This window comes from Dreissena polymorpha, chromosome 3, assembly GCF_020536995.1.
Source record: "Dreissena polymorpha isolate Duluth1 chromosome 3, UMN_Dpol_1.0, whole genome shotgun sequence".
NCBI lineage: Eukaryota > Metazoa > Mollusca > Bivalvia > Myida > Dreissenidae > Dreissena > Dreissena polymorpha.
This window is the reverse complement of record NC_068357.1, coordinates 151835486-151853101: the sequence shown is the minus strand read 5'-3', so window position 1 is coordinate 151853101 and position 17616 is coordinate 151835486. Positions and strand designations below refer to the sequence as shown.

Sequence of the window (17616 nt, the reverse complement as noted above, 5' to 3'; positions counted from 1 at the left end):
CTAAAGGATTCTAACCATTTTCTCAGATAGCCGTCTTTTTTCAACGGGCCTGGATTATTATTTTTACTTAGCCTAGACGTTAATTAAACATATATTCTGAGAAGCTTTAGGTGTTAATTTGGCTAAACTAGTGACTAAAAAAATGTCAACAAGCGTGTTCTTCAATATGACCTGACTAATTATTTGTTGAACCCACGTGGACCAGTTTCGAACGAGATATCATTAGAACAAATGTTGTGGACAATAGTCATTATGATTGCACAATAAATATAGTCTCTGGAGTGTTCACAAGTTTTGACAATAGGCATATTGAATGTCATATAATGCAAATTGCAACGTACCCTGTGCTTAAATGTTTTTAACGGAACAGAATCAATTGTTTCTGTATTAAATTATTATTCAGCAAAAATGGGTAAGCTTCATAAACTTTTGGTCAAGAGTTATTCAAAACAATCTTAGTAAGTTAAATATACAATAACAATAACTTTTTAAAATAAATTAAGGCAAGTATGAACTGCATTTCAAATTCATGTTAAAAGACTTCTAAAGAGTAAAAAGATATGACTTTCGCAATAAAAGAAAAAAATGCCGCCTTTTTTTCAACGAGTTTGAATATTCGCTTCGGAGCATAGCATTTTATCCAACGAAAGCTATTTTAACTATATTGATATTATACGACTTATCCGTCTTACAAAATATCATGAAACATAATTATTCCGCATGGGGCGCTGAACCATAGTATACACTGGGCTGCAAGACCCTGTTGTCTCATTGCTGAGTAAGTGGCATTCATTGCTTATTTCAAAATTTATTTTGAAAAAAAAATTAATAAAAAAAGTTGCTTTGACTATGTGTTTATTCAATAATGTTTTCTCGCATGGTAAATTGTAGTTACTTTAACTTTTTTATCCAGTTTTGTCAATTTTTAATCCTGTTAGAGAGATAAAAATAAATTACACAGCACGTTGTCGTGAGCACGTGGTCTTGTAAATGTGTAAATGTGCTAGTTCTAATTTTCGGTTCTGAATTTGTTCTTGTTTGCAACGATGCGAATTTAGATTTATTTCTAAAAAAAAACACGTGGTCACCACGGAGGTACGTAACCGTATTTGTTTTGATATTAGGCATAAGATTTAAGTTAATACAGTGGGTCTTTTCACCATTTTGGAATGGGGCCGGGTCCCTTTGGATTGGGAACATTTGTGGAGTTGATTGATTAAAATTTGGAAATTGGTGTTGCTGTTGTTTTGCTACAAAATGCTGCAAAATTGAGAATACAAGTGTGTTCAGTATTATATTTACTAACGTTGAACGTATATGGGTGGGAGTTGAACAAAATATTGAGATATAAAAAATATAAAAAATTGGGACATCTTCCGTTTTTATTGCAGGCTCCCATTTGGGAAAAATATATTTTTTTTTCCATTGAGAATGAGGCCGATTACCGGACCCGATTTTGAATTAAACAAAAACAAAAACAATAATATAACCTTTGCTTATAATATTAATTATGATAAAAAGGATAATAAAACAAACTCCCACATTAATGAAACTTTCTGTCGTGCACTTATTACTTAATGATGTAGCTGAAGCAGTGCAGTTGCTGGCGTCATCGCCATATTTATTAACTCAGCTGTTTTATTGGTTTCTGTGATTGTAATTAATCGGGTTTTAAATTTCATATTACCATGCCACCACGCTCGAGGAACGGTGGACTTGAAGTAACGAAGGCCTTGTGGGCCATGTCAACGCCGGGTGTCGGTCCACAATAGGGCCCCAGCATTGACCACGCGACATTGGCACCTGCCCCGGTGGAACCACTGGAATCCAGTTACGATCAAGGTGTGTTATATATGTTCAATATATGGTTCTTCGTAGAGAAACTGGTTCTTGATTTTTATAGGAACTTTGACTTAACACTAGACGAATCTTATAAGGATAATGTTTCATTTATAAAATATATTGATATAAGGAATTCTGTTGATAAGGGTAATTATGTTCAGTTTATTGCATGAAGCGCTCAAGCTCGAAGCGAGTATAGTTTTTCAAAATTACAAAGACACCAATCTTCCAAAAGACTTATGGTTAAAAGCACGGCGATCACCGTTGACTTTAAATAAATCCATATTTATGGTTCTTGATAGAGAGGCCGGTGACTGGTCTCTACCGGAACTTGGACTTAATCCTGGAAGAACCTAATAAGGATAATGGTTCAGTTACAACATATATCTAGAAATGGCGCGGCAGAGGCCGACGCGTATCCCCACGCCGCATAGACGTTATATTAAAAGGCAATTTTGGGTGGACAAGGCCTATTTTGGTGTGGCCCCGGGGTGTTTAATGTGGACATGGATTGTCGAGATAAACCGTGTTGTCGTAAGAGATGTTCAGTACTAATTTGAAGTCAATTAGTGAATAAATAAAGAAGTTATTTTAAAACAAAAAAAATGGTGGGCATGGTCTATGTTGGAGGGGCGCCCCAGGGTTGGTAATGGGGCCATACATAGTTGAGATTGACCATATTGTAATAAGGGAAGTTCAGTATCAATTTGAAGTGAATCGGTGTAGAAATGAAGAAGTTTTAGTAAAAGGCAATTTTGGGTGGGTGTGGCCTATGTAGGCGGGGCCCTGGGGTGGGTAATGTGAAAATGGATGGTCGAGATAGACCATGTTGTCATAAGAGATGTGCAGTATTAATTTGAAGTCAATTGGTGAATAAATGAAGAAGTTATGTTAAAACAAAATTTTGGGTGGGCATGGTCTTTGTGGGCGGGCGCCCCAGGGTTGGTAATGGGACCATACATAGTTGAGATTTACCGTATTGTCATAAGAGATATTCAGTATCAATTTGAAGTAAATCGGTGTAGAAATGAACATATGCTGATAGCTATCATGTTTAAGTTTTAAGGTTCTAGTGCTAACAGTGTAGGAGGAGATAGTGGCCAGGACGAACGCACGTACGGACAGACGGCGGAGATAACCAATTCGGAGCGTGGGGATAGTCAAAGACAAATGAGAATCAGTACTGACAGTACTGGTGTGACGATGCTTTTGAAGAGGATGGATAAAAAAGCATCAATTTAAGTTTACCTACATCACCGCAATTTGGTATGTGCGTACAAACATTTTGGGTACGAACAAAAATTTGGGTACGAGAATTTTGGGTACGAACAAATTATGCAAAACAAAATTGCGTACGAAACAAAATTTGGGTACGACAAAAAATGGGTACGAAAAAACATTGGGTACAACGAAAAAAGAATTGGGTAGAAAAAACTTGAAAACTTAGTTGTATATGCATGTGGTATCTGAAGTGTTCACAGGAAAATATTGACGACGGAAGGCATACGAAGTTGTTACTAAATGCAACGTCTGTTGTTGTTGTTTTTTCGGACTCAGTTTTTGAAAAAAAAATATCGTTTCTATAGACATACGTCTATTGTAAAAAGATATGAAAGTAAATTTGCAACAGCAAGAGAAGATTGCAATCCGTATAATTGAAGGCAATTCACTGAATAAAACTGTATGTTAAGTAAATATTTTAAGTAGCAACCGAGCATTTATCGTCACAAAATGTTTATAAAAAGGAATTAACAAGTTAAGTAATACATTCTTTACAGCGTTTCACTCAGGAAATTGCATTGGGGAGTCGGGTCCATCTAGGTAGGGTTTTTGATCTCTCTCTTATCTACACGGTCTAAGTAAAACATCATTATGGTGCAATTTCTGGGTATACTTTATTGTTTTTGTATACTATTTGTTTTATTGCAAAACACACGTTGAAACATGAAGGCATGATTAACATAACTTATTTGTCCCGAAATAAATGCTTTTATTCTTAAAAATATTTTAATAATTTTACACAGCAATTAACAAATCTTAAAACATCCTTCGCCAGTTTTTACACTTTGCTCCACCCAGAAAATGATAAATAGTAATTTGTCTGACATATTAAAAATGTTGATATTGTGAATTTATTCGAATCGTTAAAAAGCAAATTTTGCTCAAAAATAATGTATGTATACAAAACATAATAGTTCATTTTTTTAAAGTGAAATTATAATAGCATGTAACCTTCAAACTGTTTATTTATATTGCTTCTGTGAAAATAAATTTCATACGTCGTGTATGCACAAACAGAAACAGATACATACAGTCTATAATTTTATGCTTATGCTTATGTTATGCTTATGCAAATTATCAAGGATAACTTTATAGTCTCAAACAGATGCAACCCTTAATGCAATAGATAAACTTTGACAAGCAAGTGGCGATCAACCAATCGATTTCAGAGCTATTTCATTACAAGTGAGCATCTTCCGTCGAAATGAGATTTTTAGGGATTTCTTTACATGTATGTCACGACGTTGGCTAATGTAAGGGACCTTTTCAGTGATTTTGGCATGTGTTGAAGTTTGTAATTAAATGCTTTTTATTGATAAATGTAAACATTTGAACTAAAATGTTCCAGTAAAAGAAAAAGAAGTAATACTCAACTGGGCACGAACCACTGACCCTTGGAGTAAAGGTCTAGCATTTAAACTACCCGACCATCCGTTCTTATACAGTCAGGGTCGTATTTAATACTTTATATAAGCAATGTTCGTATTGTCACAACATATAATTATAACAACAGAACTCTCCAAATTATTATATCGTTTAACGTTTGTTACGCTTCATAATTTTCAGGTTTTAAACCGTCAAAAGATGCATAGCATGTATATTTTAGGACATGGTAAATGTTCAGTATTACTGTTTCATGATTAAAACGAAAATGTGATAATCTGCAACAATTATTTTTAAATGTTGTCATTTTACCAAAAAGTGAAAGGCCCCTTTAAGGCAGGCAAGTCCAATAAACAAACGGTGTCGCTAGACCACCCTGGATTAAAAAAGGGATATCAGCATCGACACGTCAGTATGACTGGGGAAAACTCTAATTCTAGAATACATAAACGAACAGGAGTAAAAGGACGCACATCACAATAAAATCTATGGGAGTGATGTTTATGTAAAAGGATGGTTTGATATATGTGCTTGTAGAAAATCCAAAAGCGATTAACCTGTCGTGATTGAAAAAGATGAAGAGACTAACAGTTCATTTATCAAATTAAAAAAACATCCAGATCAAAGAAGATGCAGATAATTTATCACTCAAGACTTAAGAATATAGTCTTAACTTCTAAGGTAAGGCTTATTACAATGTCTTTTCATTCTGATAAGGCTGATTAAAAACACTTGTGCAAATAGTTCACATAAAACATCAAAGAAAGATTTCCATTCAAGATTAGCAATGTTTGACATGGTAAAGATCCGTGCTGAAGAGTAAACATATTAATGCATTGATGAAACGTGGACTGTAACCTTGCAGTACATATAAATGTGAGAAAAAAAAGAGTTGTGTGATATTTCATTGAATAACATTTGCTGTTGTGTGTGCATAGACACTGGACTCATTAAATTAACTTAAGTGTTTAACAGAGACATATTTGCTGATATTTACCATGCTGCTTAAGATGACAAGTATGTGGTTATTACTGAGCTTGATTGTCTTCACATGTGCACGAGAGCCATCGAGCCCGATATGCTCGAGATATGACTATGAAGAACGTTTACTTGAACGAGTTCTTAGAAACGAACTGTCTCTAAAAACCACTCTGAATGATATACTGAAAACGAACGCAAAGTTGTTGATGCGTTAAAACTATTAGAAGATGGAAAAGTAAAAGTTGAGTCCACATTGGCAGATATGGAAAAGAAACAAATCGATATTGAATCTAGACTGGCTGACTTCATATCCAATTCAACTCATTTCATTAGATGCAACTGTGGTCGCAATGGTTGAAACTTCATCTGACATCAAAGAAAATGCATCGGTGACGAAACAGCAACTCGTGAATGAAGTCCGCGTTCTTAAAGGTTAGTATTCCTGACGAATAGACTTATAATTGTTTATGAGAAGATAAGTTAACTTTATTTATAAAATAAATGTATCAGCATCCTAAATTTAATTGAAGCAATCATACTGTTGAAAATGTAAGAAATTAGATAATTTGTGTTTACTTCAATGTTAGTTATATTTGATTTTTCCGAAAATACGTTAGAAAACCAAATGCAAAAAGTGGCGCAACTATATTATATGATTATATACTCACATGTAATCCAAGTAAAATACACATTTATATTATACATTTCATCTGTGAAATAAATTTTGGAAAATCAATTTTCGAAACACTTTTACTAACGACGATGCGAACTTTTTCCAGCTAACCTGAGCACATTTTAAACATGATGGGCTTTTGTAAACACCTTTTGTCCGTCGTTCGCAGCCCGTCGTCACTAACCTCGTGATCACTATAGAGGCCACGTGTATTTTCCAACCTTCATGAAAGTTGATCAGATACATTTTCCCAACTATATCTTGATCGAGTTGAGTTCGAAACTGCGTCAGGTGTAGTGAGGTTAAAGCAAAATTATGTGTACACTTAACAAATTACAGTTTTTTACTCAGTCATCATGAAACTTGCTCGGACAATTTTCCCCATGATAAATCTATCCAGTCTACACTGCTGGGTGTGTAAATGGTTGCGGAAGGTTGCGAATAAAAAAGGTGTCAAAGGGGCTTTCCTGACATGGCTTTGTTGAAACCCTGTAAACGGTCAATTGAGAACAATGGCAGATCGGACTGTTTTCTTCATATTGCAAACGTGAAACCTTACTTATGTACGCTCTAGACGTTTTTTTTGTGTGTTTCTCCAGCCCTCCCAATACTTGCCTAAACATTTTGTTTTCATTATATCTCGCTCGTGTTGTTTAATTTTTTCGGGTCCGTTGAAAAACATATCCGCCAAGGGGTGGGAAAGTATTCCTTTATGTCTTGAGTAAAACCTTGTAAGCATTCTAAAAGTAAAATTTGCTTGCCCAATCAGCATGCAAATTGATCAAAAGGTGTCTTCTACTTACCGATTTGAATATTAATGTGTAGAAAGGCAAGCCCAAAAGCTTTTTTTACAACACCAACACCCCAAATGCTAATCAGAACGCGTCTGTTCCTTCGTGTCTCAGTTGAGCGACCTAGGGAGGTTTTCCCTCTTGTTTATTTAATATGCAGATAACGAACTGACTAATATTGCGTATTGCCTTTGAATATACACAGCGTTGAATAAATAATCCGTTCCCGAACTTGTTGTCGCATCTTTCCATCAAACAATATGTACGAGATTATATGAACTGTTTCAGCGATATATTTTGTTGCATCCTTCAAAGTTAGGTTTCATTTTTGTTGAAAATATAAACGATATGTTAATAATACTATGATAATAAAAAATGAAACGTGTGTGTTCTCATGGGTCTTGTTAACGAGGGTTTTATTACGTTTGTTACACTATGCAGTATATAGCTTGGTGTTGTTGACAAAATAGTATCTATATAATTAAACTGACCTTATTTAGTTGCACACTTATCATTGGTTTATTATCGCAATTTACAAATGTGTTCTTAATTGTTTCCCATTCTTACCATTAAAATGAAATAGTTATTTTCTTTTTGCTTACCTGAATATATAGAACTTATCATTTTCGTTTGTAATTTCTCATAATTTAAATCTATTGAAATTGTGTTGAAAAATAGTTTGGGTATAATTTGACATAATTTGATCTATTGTAGATTTTTCAGTATCATTATTACGAAGATATAGCGTTACAAAGCACGATTTATTCACTATGTGCTTGACGATTTTTTTTTCAGATCAGTTAAACGTTCCTACAATCTATTTCCTTGCACGCCTTACTTCTGATACAACCATACCTACTCACCAGGCTGTAATCTTCCCGCATGTGGAGGTCAACGAAGGTCAAGGTTATGATCCTGCTACTGGAAAGTTCACCGCCTCAATCCCCGGCATGTATCTGTTCTCGTTTCAATACTGTAATCAATATAAGCAAAATGTTTATTTTGAAATCGTTCACCAAAGCAAGACAATACAAAGGTCCTCATACTATGAAAACAGTGGACATTATCCGTGTGTTACTATGCAGGCATCTACATTTGTTGCCATGGCAGAAGAGGTCTTGGTGCGTGCCTTTTCTACAATCTTTTTGTCTGCAGATTCATACAGATATTATTCATTTTCAGGCACATTGATTCATGTTTAAGAAACAGATATGGGACATAACATGAATTCTTGTCGGCGATATAAATATAAAAAATTGACAAACAATGTATACAGTAATACATATTATTTTATCATAAACGTGTACATAAATGTAATATTGTAACAGCAGATGTCGTCAGTTTTATTTTATTATCACTGAACAATTCAATAAGAAGTTAATCGTGTTTAATGTTTATATTTCAATAACTTTTATTTCGTCGCTGATATAGTGTTATTTTGACAAGAACAGAAATCGCATATCTTCCGAACATCGATTACATGACGGAGAAATGAAGCAATTTTAATTCATCTACTCGATGTTTAAAACATGAAGTCGTTATCCGTGTTCCTGCATAAAGTCTTTTTTCATGTGTCTGTTTAGTTACCAAGTTTAGTTTGCATGTATATGTGGCAAAAATCTAGTGTATATATTGGAATTGGAATTTTTATCTCTTAGCGTTAAACATAATGTAAATAAATATTTGAAAAAAATGCGTAATTTGTTGGTTTTTTTTTCAAAGTTATTTCTTACACTTAATTCATACCTATATATAATTACCTGTATTATAAAGGAAAAAAAAGTAGCACGAAACCACTTAAAGAGGCCTTTTCACGTTTTGGTAAATTGACAAAATTTAAAAAAACATTTGATTCAGATTCGCAAATGTTCGTTTAAGTTTTGATATTTGTGAGGAAGCAGTAATACTGAACATTTACCATGCTCTAAAATAGCAATGTTATGCATCTTTTGACGATTTCAATACCTGAAAATTTTAAAGTGTTTCAATTGAATAATTTGGAGAGTTCTGTTGTTGTCGTTATATTTTTGAAACTACGAGGATTGCTTATATAAAGTATAAAATACATTCTTCATCGTATTAGCACGGATGGCCGAGTGGTCTATGTGGGTAGACTTTTACGTCAGGACTCAAGGGTTTAGTGGTTCGAGCCCTGTTGAGGGATACGTTTTTTAACAGTATTCTTGATTTTTTAATGGACATTTTTAGATCTAATGTTAACATTTATCAATATAAAGCATTTAAAGAAAAACTTCCATACATGCCAAAATATGTGAAAAAGCCCCTTTAATGAGCACGTTTGTTTGTTTGTTTGCAACGTTGGTCAAGCCATCAGAAATGAATACCAAACGTTGAATCAATAAATATGTGAAAGCATCTTGCATCTCAACCAAACAAGTACAAAATGTTACTTCTAGTGTGTTTTAAGTTTCACGAAAGCTTTATAAGAAAAACTGCACAGACCCCTGGCGTCAACGTTTTTCGCCAGGCCAGTATCTTTTTAATTTGAGCGAGATATCTTCAAAACAAATATTAATATTCAATTAACAATGCTGAAGAACGGTCATCATACCTACAGATACTGAAGGAAGGGAAGTTATTCAAAATGCTCATGTGTCGAGCGGCATACACAGTTATCTTCCACGCAAAAAGCTGCTAAATTGCTAAATTTCTTCTTGTGTAAAAAAAACATAATCACTTACACAAGTTTGAACTGGCGTAATTTCGGTAGTTTTTAATATTTGAAATGAAAAATAGCACTTCTCCTCCGTACTCGGTCGGGTACTCTTAAGTATACTACAATGTACCCGGGTACGGAAAATACGCTTAAAGGCATCAGGTCATACTCCGGGGTACGTTTTAGTACATTCTTCGTACCCCGGGAACTTTGTAGTATACTAAAGTGTACCAGGGGCCCATTAAAGTAGTATCTGAGCTCTCAATGACTAATCTTGGTTCTCTCAATTTGTCGCTGTTGGCTCATGATCTACATAAAAGTACCGCGGGTACTCTTAAGTAAACTGCAATGTACCCCGGGTACGGAAAATACGCTTATAGGCACGCGGCCATATTCCGGGGTACTTTTAAGTCAGGTATATGTTCCGTACCTCGTGTACTTTTTAGTATACCTAAGATACCAGGGGTACTTTTATGTTGTTCCTGAGCGGACAACGACAATTCGAGCTAAATACAACATCAAATTGTAGTATACTTGAGAGTACCGTGCGTGCTTTTAAGTAGTACATGAGCCGACAACGACAATTGGAGCTAACGAACGACATCCAGTTATTTCTTCTTCTATGGTGTTTTGTTTTTCCATATCATAATTACAGCGGAAAAGATGATACTTAACATTTTACAACAGCTTTTGATATGAGTCACCGTTCTTTGGAAAATAAATCTGCATAGACAAAACGTTCCGAAATGTATCTGACGAAAAAAAAACTCAAACATCACTACATCCGCATAATTGTATATTACCGGTGACAGGGTTGATATATTCCCTCGGAATATAAATCTGGCGCAATAACCCCATATGGCATACATCATTTCCAAGCTTGATAATATACTTGATAATCACATGAAATTAGGCGAATCAGTGTTGGTAAAGCTGCCTTACTTATTAAAGGTTCAATGAGACAAAGTAATGTTTGAAATTCTTACAATCTCCACACTCATTCCGACTTGCGAATCTCTTCTAGAGTCGCACTTTTAGTATTCCCTTTAATTCAGACAGACATGTTTCTCAACGGACCTGAACCATGATCGAATTCGACCGAGATAATATTAAAACAAATGTTCTTAACAATTTGCGTGATGACTTGGCCTGTAACTTCTAGGATGTTATCAAGGTCTCATTATTGCTATATAAGGAATACAGAATCGTGGGAGATGCATACTGACACGTCCTATCTGATAAACATTATGGTGAACAATCCTTCATATTATATTTGAAAACACAAAACGGAGCCTTTTTATAGCACGTGGTTTATAATAACAATAATGTCGACTGACCAACTTCAAACCAGCCCGAAATTGTTTTTATCACCAGCCACACACAAACACACACACACACACACACACACACACACGCACGCACGCACGCACGCACACACACACACACACACACACACGCACGCACGCAAGCGCGCACGCACGCACGCACGCAGGCAAACGCACACACACACACACACACACACACACACACACACACACGCACACACACACACACACACACACACACACACACACACACACACACACACACACACACACACACACACACACACACACACACACACACACACACACACACACACACACACACACACACACACACACACACACACACACACACACACACACACACACACACACACACACACACACACACACACACACACACACACACACACACACACACACACACACACACACACACACACACACACACACACACACACACACACACACACACACACACACACACACACACACACACACACACACACACACACACACACACACACACACACACACACACACACACACACACACACACACACACACACACACACACACACACACACACACACACACACACACACACACACACACACACACACACACATATATATATATATATCGTATGCTGACAACTGTAATTCTCAAAGTACAATGCATTGGTTCAATAAAAAGTACTTGTATACATGTATACTGATTCCCCAAAACGATGATTTTTTCTCATTAACATAATATCTATATATAACATATCTTCACTATCAATAGTAACAAATTGTCGTCATGGGCGCGCTTTGTTTCGTATCTATCCTGCGGGCCAACATGATCACATCAGTCCCGGGTCGATTAGTTATATCTAAAAAGAATCAGCACGCTTTTTTACTAAACAAAATGGCGTCCACACTCTGTTTACACCAACAGTGATTCATAAAGTTAAGCCACATATCAACGAAATATTAGAACATGATAATAATTTTACATATCACACACTTGGGATATTGAACATACCGCTTCCAACTGAAACTGTTATAAAGATAAGATTGATACAACACATAGGTTTTTAAAAGGAGTTGTCAAAACAAAATTGTCTTAACGACAAGCATTAAAACATTTAATCCGAAGCTTAAAATAATACAAATGAACGGTATGCACTTCCATTTCATGCTTTTCCATCGCTTTTTTCAATATGCAATACTTGTTTCAACATTTGTATCGAATGTTTATCATTTTGAACGAAAACAGGATTAACGACATCGAATTACATAAACTTGTCGGTGCGATTTATTTCATTTCTAACAAAGTTTCCAACTATGCATAACAATCACACACTCCGAAAAATGTTTTTGGTTCGTTTGATGTTGTTTTTTTTAAATATATAATACTGCTAAAAAAACATGTCCCAATCATAGACCCCAATTTTAGCTTAAACTGGTGGTATGTGTAACAGACGGAAATAAAGTAACACGCCGTTTAAAGTGTTATAAGATGAATAGAAATAAATTAATTATCAGTTTTTGTGGAATTAAATACATTAAATATTGTCATTCTAAATATGTATTATGTCGATCAGAAGAAAAGCAGTACCGCTCTAAAGTTTTTCAGTAACGATTATCATTTTTTTTAAACAAAATAAGGTTCATACGAATAACACGCTATGTTAATTGTTTTAAAAAGAGCTTTTTCAAACAAAGTCGTCAAATGTCAAATACACTATAAGTATATAAAACATAATTGAGAAAACATTGCATCGAGTCAAATTAAACGGAACAACCTTGGACGCAAGGTATGTGGCAATGCGTTTTTGACACGAACCACGCGCACATTAATTAGTGTACCACATCTCTGCGCAATCTTGAAGACTTGGGTGGCCAAAAATATTCATCTTTTTTAATTGCGTTTTTGACACGAACCACGCGCACATTAATTAGTGTACCACATCTCTGCGCAATCTTGAAGACTTGGGTGGCCAAAAATATTCATCTTTTTTAATTGAATGCTACAGTGTCTGCTTTTATTGTGAAGAGAGAAGTCGAACACGTTGGATCGAAAAGACTTCGGAATAGATTATAGCACGAAAGTCAAAGTACACCAAAATGAAACTTCAAAAGAGTTTATGTTTGCTTTTGAACGTGATTGTCGCCATATGTGCAAGAGAGCCATCGAGCCCGATATGCTAGAGATATGACTACGAGGAGCGTATATTAGAAAGAGTCCTTAGAAACGAGCTGGCTCTAGAAACCACTCTGAATGAAATATTGAAAAAGAACGCCAAAGTTGTAGATGCGTTAAAACAATTAGAAGATGGTAATGCAAAATTTTTGCAGTAATGGAAAAGAAACAAATCGAAATGAAATCTAGACTGAGTGATTTTTATTAGCAATGCTTCTAACTATATGAACACGACTTTGGCTGCAAATGTGGGCGCGCTGGAAAAGAAACAAATCGAAATGGAATCTAGACTGAGTGATTTTATCAATAATGCTTCCAACAATATGAATTCCACGTTGGCTGCACATGTGGGCACAATGGTTAAAGCTGCTTCAGGAACTCGTTAACAAAGTCCACATCCTCAAAGGTACGTATACCAATCAGGTTTATACCATATATGTTATGGGCGGGTTTTAATTGAAAATCTAAATGACGATTGCTCAAAGAGGGGTTATTTGTTTTTTTGCTTTCGGCGTATGATCAAATTTCTTTCAGGAGTGGTTACGTTAAAAACTGTATGTAGTGCAAATAGATCATTTATCTACAACCACAACTAAAATATTTACCGAATGTTTAGGTGCAAAGAAAATATACGAGAGACTGTAAAAAGTAACACGTTTTTGTCATGATGTTGCTTATTAAAAATTATGACATTTTTTTGGATATTTTCACTTTAGTAAAACTTAAAACCAATGTCATATTTTCATTTATATTGAAATCTATTTCACCAATAAAATTATACATTTCACAGAAAAGCATATGATAATACTAAATATCCGCATAAATCGATAGAGACACAGATTAACGATCGTTAAATTATGGCAGAATTCTTATCATATTGCTTTAAAATCGTATAATATTTACATTCTCCAAGACATTCACCAGGACCCGAACATTTAAATAGCAATACTAATTTCGTTTAGATACCACGTCGTGTTGTAAGTTTGAAATTTTAAAATTATGTGTCGTTCAAAATGCGAAATATTATTTTCTAACAATATTACAATAGATACTCGTTTAACGTTAGCGTTTCTGTTTATTGTATACTGCGATTAATAAACAGCAACACAATAATGTTAAGTCGTTGCGGCGAGGTCTTGTTTACATTGATCTACTCAAATCCTGTATTGAATGAATTCACAGAGTGAAAAGCCATGTTGGAATTCAAACTCTCTAAACCAACATGAACAGTCACCTCACTTTATCAGTTGAGCTTGCTGGGCCAAGATGGAATATTTAGTTCGACGAAAACATTCACGTTGATCCATTTTTGATATTTGACAAGTATCAATGAATGCAATTTAAAAGCGACGCAAACTGTTGGAAATATTTAAATATCACTATTATTTAAAAGAAACAATACATCAGAGTGAACAGTGTTACATTATATCAACTTATTGATATTATGATACTTCATTGGAGAGCGCGATTTGTGTTGGCGTGAATACACCTTTTCCGGGATGTGCTTAACTTTGGAAAAATCCCCTTTAACAAAGGAACAAAAAGCGCTTGCCTATTGTATTCATAAATCTTAGTTGCATTAAAAATAATGATTGATAAGTGATGTGGTTTTTAAATGATTATATAGCTCTGTTTTTAACCAACAGAGTATATATTCGATTTCTTTTAGAGGCGTGAATCGGCACATTGTTTTAGCAACGTGTATATTTGTCTGTATACACTTGTTCAATATGTAATAGTTACTAAATAAAGAAAATAACTATATTCGCAAAAACTGAAACTATGAGCTGTTTAAATGCATGTTCATATTCGCCGTCGGTATGACACTTAAAGAATCAAAATGATTTAATAGTAATTTGAAAACCAGACTTCTCCGTTACCCTAATTAAAATGTATTTATTGGGATTGTGTCATTATAAAATTAAGTGTACTTTTAGGACTTAAGCAATATTTTATATATTTAAAATGTGCACACACATTTTAAGTTCCGTACATAAGCATATACTACGTCTTATTAGAGGCATATGTTGACTTTTGTATTTAAAGTTTTTTATTTTTGATGTAAATAATCAATCATATTTACTTTGAGCACATTGTTTATTTGACAGGACATTTCAAAATGTTACATTTGAGAGCTATGTAAATATTTTCATTCACACAGATAATATGTACTTTTACATTTTTTAAAGAATGTTTTTTCTTTATTTTAGATCAGTTAAAAGTCCATACAATTTACTTCCGTCCGCGTATTACGACCGCTTCATACGTATCAAGTAACCTTGATGTTATCTTCCCTGTGGTGGAGGTCAACGAAGGTCAAGATTATGATCCGTCATCTGGAAAGTTCACAGCATCCATCCATGGAATGTATCTGTTCAGTGTCCAGTATTGTGTTTATACCTCGAAACAAGTTAGTCTCGATATCGTTCACCAAGGCAAGACATTACAGAGGTCATATTTCTATGATGGAGCTATTAATTATCCATTTTTGTGATTAATGACTTTAAACTAGAATAAATTATGAACGTTCATGGTATCAAATTGTTTGTTTTGATTCATGTTGATAGAACTTGTTGATTTTATTGCAAATCCCACGTTACTCCAAATATTGACTGATATAAGAACTTCCTGTTGACCATGATATAAAAATATATATCAGGCAACGTTATATCAGTCATATATCAATGCGGTGGTATGATAAAAAACGATATGATACAAGTTTCTATAAAGTGGGTAGCGTGTCGATTGTGTTATTGTCATTCAATATATAATATGGGAAAGGTGACTTGGAAGTTGTAATAAGCTATAAGTCAACGATTAGCCAGAATCAGCATTTACCCGAACAGTATTTGAAATTATCTTCATGGGATGCGAAAGCATATGTCCGAGTTGTTCGATTCGTACATGTTGCGGTCTGAGAAACTAAGGTTTGTTCCATCAATCTGTCCATGGAAAACCAATTAAATTAAAAAAACATATATATACTTAAAAGTAAAAAAACTAATTTGAATTTCACAAAATCCTCTGTTGACACGATTTTTTAATTTATTAAAATTCTAATTAGGTTTTGTTCTCAATTATATCATTGCTTAAGATTGCAGAGTTAGAGTAATTCCGAAAATGGTCAAAAAGTGGGGTGGGGTCACCTATCAGCTTGTAATATATGTTGTAAACCTTTCTGTTTAAAAGGATTATAAATTATACTTGTAGGTTATTAATTATAAGATTTGACACATATTTAAGTACGAAATAAATTTAATCAACAGCAACAGTATTGCTGAAAATGACTGTTACCTTGTATAATTTATTGTTGCAAAAACTTAATATTAGTAAATTATACATCTAGCAATTTTGAGCAAACTTTAAATAAACTGATATCCAAGCAGTATAGCACATGATTGCGGGCGCACCGAGGCATTACACATTTATCAGACTTAAATAATTAATTTCAAAACGTTTTTATTTACAAATGCATATTCGGACAAGTGAAAAAACCAACGCACAGGTCATTTGTTATATGTAGTTTTCCGTTGGCAACACCGATTTATTTTCAGATTTGCCAGCCTTGATCGTGACTATGTGCATGTCTTATATACATATATGATACTCTGGTTGCGCCAGTAGAGATGATTGTAATCAGTACGAAGATATTTGATGGCAACTGACCATTCACAAAAAATGTGTGTTAACCATGTATTTGCAGTGGCAACAGGGCATTAATCATAACAAAATGGTAATAAACAACATAATTACTGTTCATTTTAAAACACATCAACGAAAAGGACTTATAGTTGGCTCATCTATGAGGGAGATTTTTATATTAAAGCTTGTTTGGTGTGTCTGTTTTCAGAAAAGCAAACGTTTTAACATATATTAATTTAAAAATCAACGGAGATTTACAGAAACATTATTAAGTTTACAAGCGCACAGAAACAAGATAATACAATAATTTATCACTTTAGATTTGATAACATCTTCAAAACGTTTTCTACGTTACGGTTTATTTCATTTTTCTTTTATTCCTATATGGCGAATAAAATGACATGTGTGGAGATAGTTAACGTTCAACATCAAAGAGAAATTTCACTTTTAGATAAGTAATGATTGACAAGGTTCACGTCCATGATAAAGATAAAATATATTCCTTTGATGCTACATTGCTATTCATATTAATGTAATTTTAAAACTTTTTGCGATTTTTCATTGATTTAAACTCTCTGGTTTGGATGCCTAAACTTGGGCTCATGGTGTTATATTTTAGGTAATTTACCCAGACATATAGACTTGTACCAACCATGAACCTACAGAAGATTGCCCGTGTCTCATACTGCATTACTGATTGTTACCGCGTGTGCATTAGAGCCCCCTTAATCTATAAAACATCGATTATGACAAAGAACGTCGTAACGTCGCGGCCTTATTGTAAGCCATGTGCGTATAGCTTGCAAATGACTTTTGCAATATAATATACGTACT

At 34.4% G+C, this 17616-nt stretch overlaps 1 long non-coding RNA gene across 1 annotated transcript; it reads left to right on the top strand.

Moving 5' to 3' along the window:
• Positions 1 to 5816: 5816 nt before the first annotated feature.
• On the top strand, positions 5817 to 8646 carry LOC127872018 (uncharacterized). The gene is made up of 2 exons (XR_008045678.1): positions 5817 to 5919; positions 7747 to 8646. It is a non-coding gene; the product is annotated as an uncharacterized LOC127872018 (long non-coding RNA).
• Positions 8647 to 17616: the final 8970 nt, after the last annotated feature.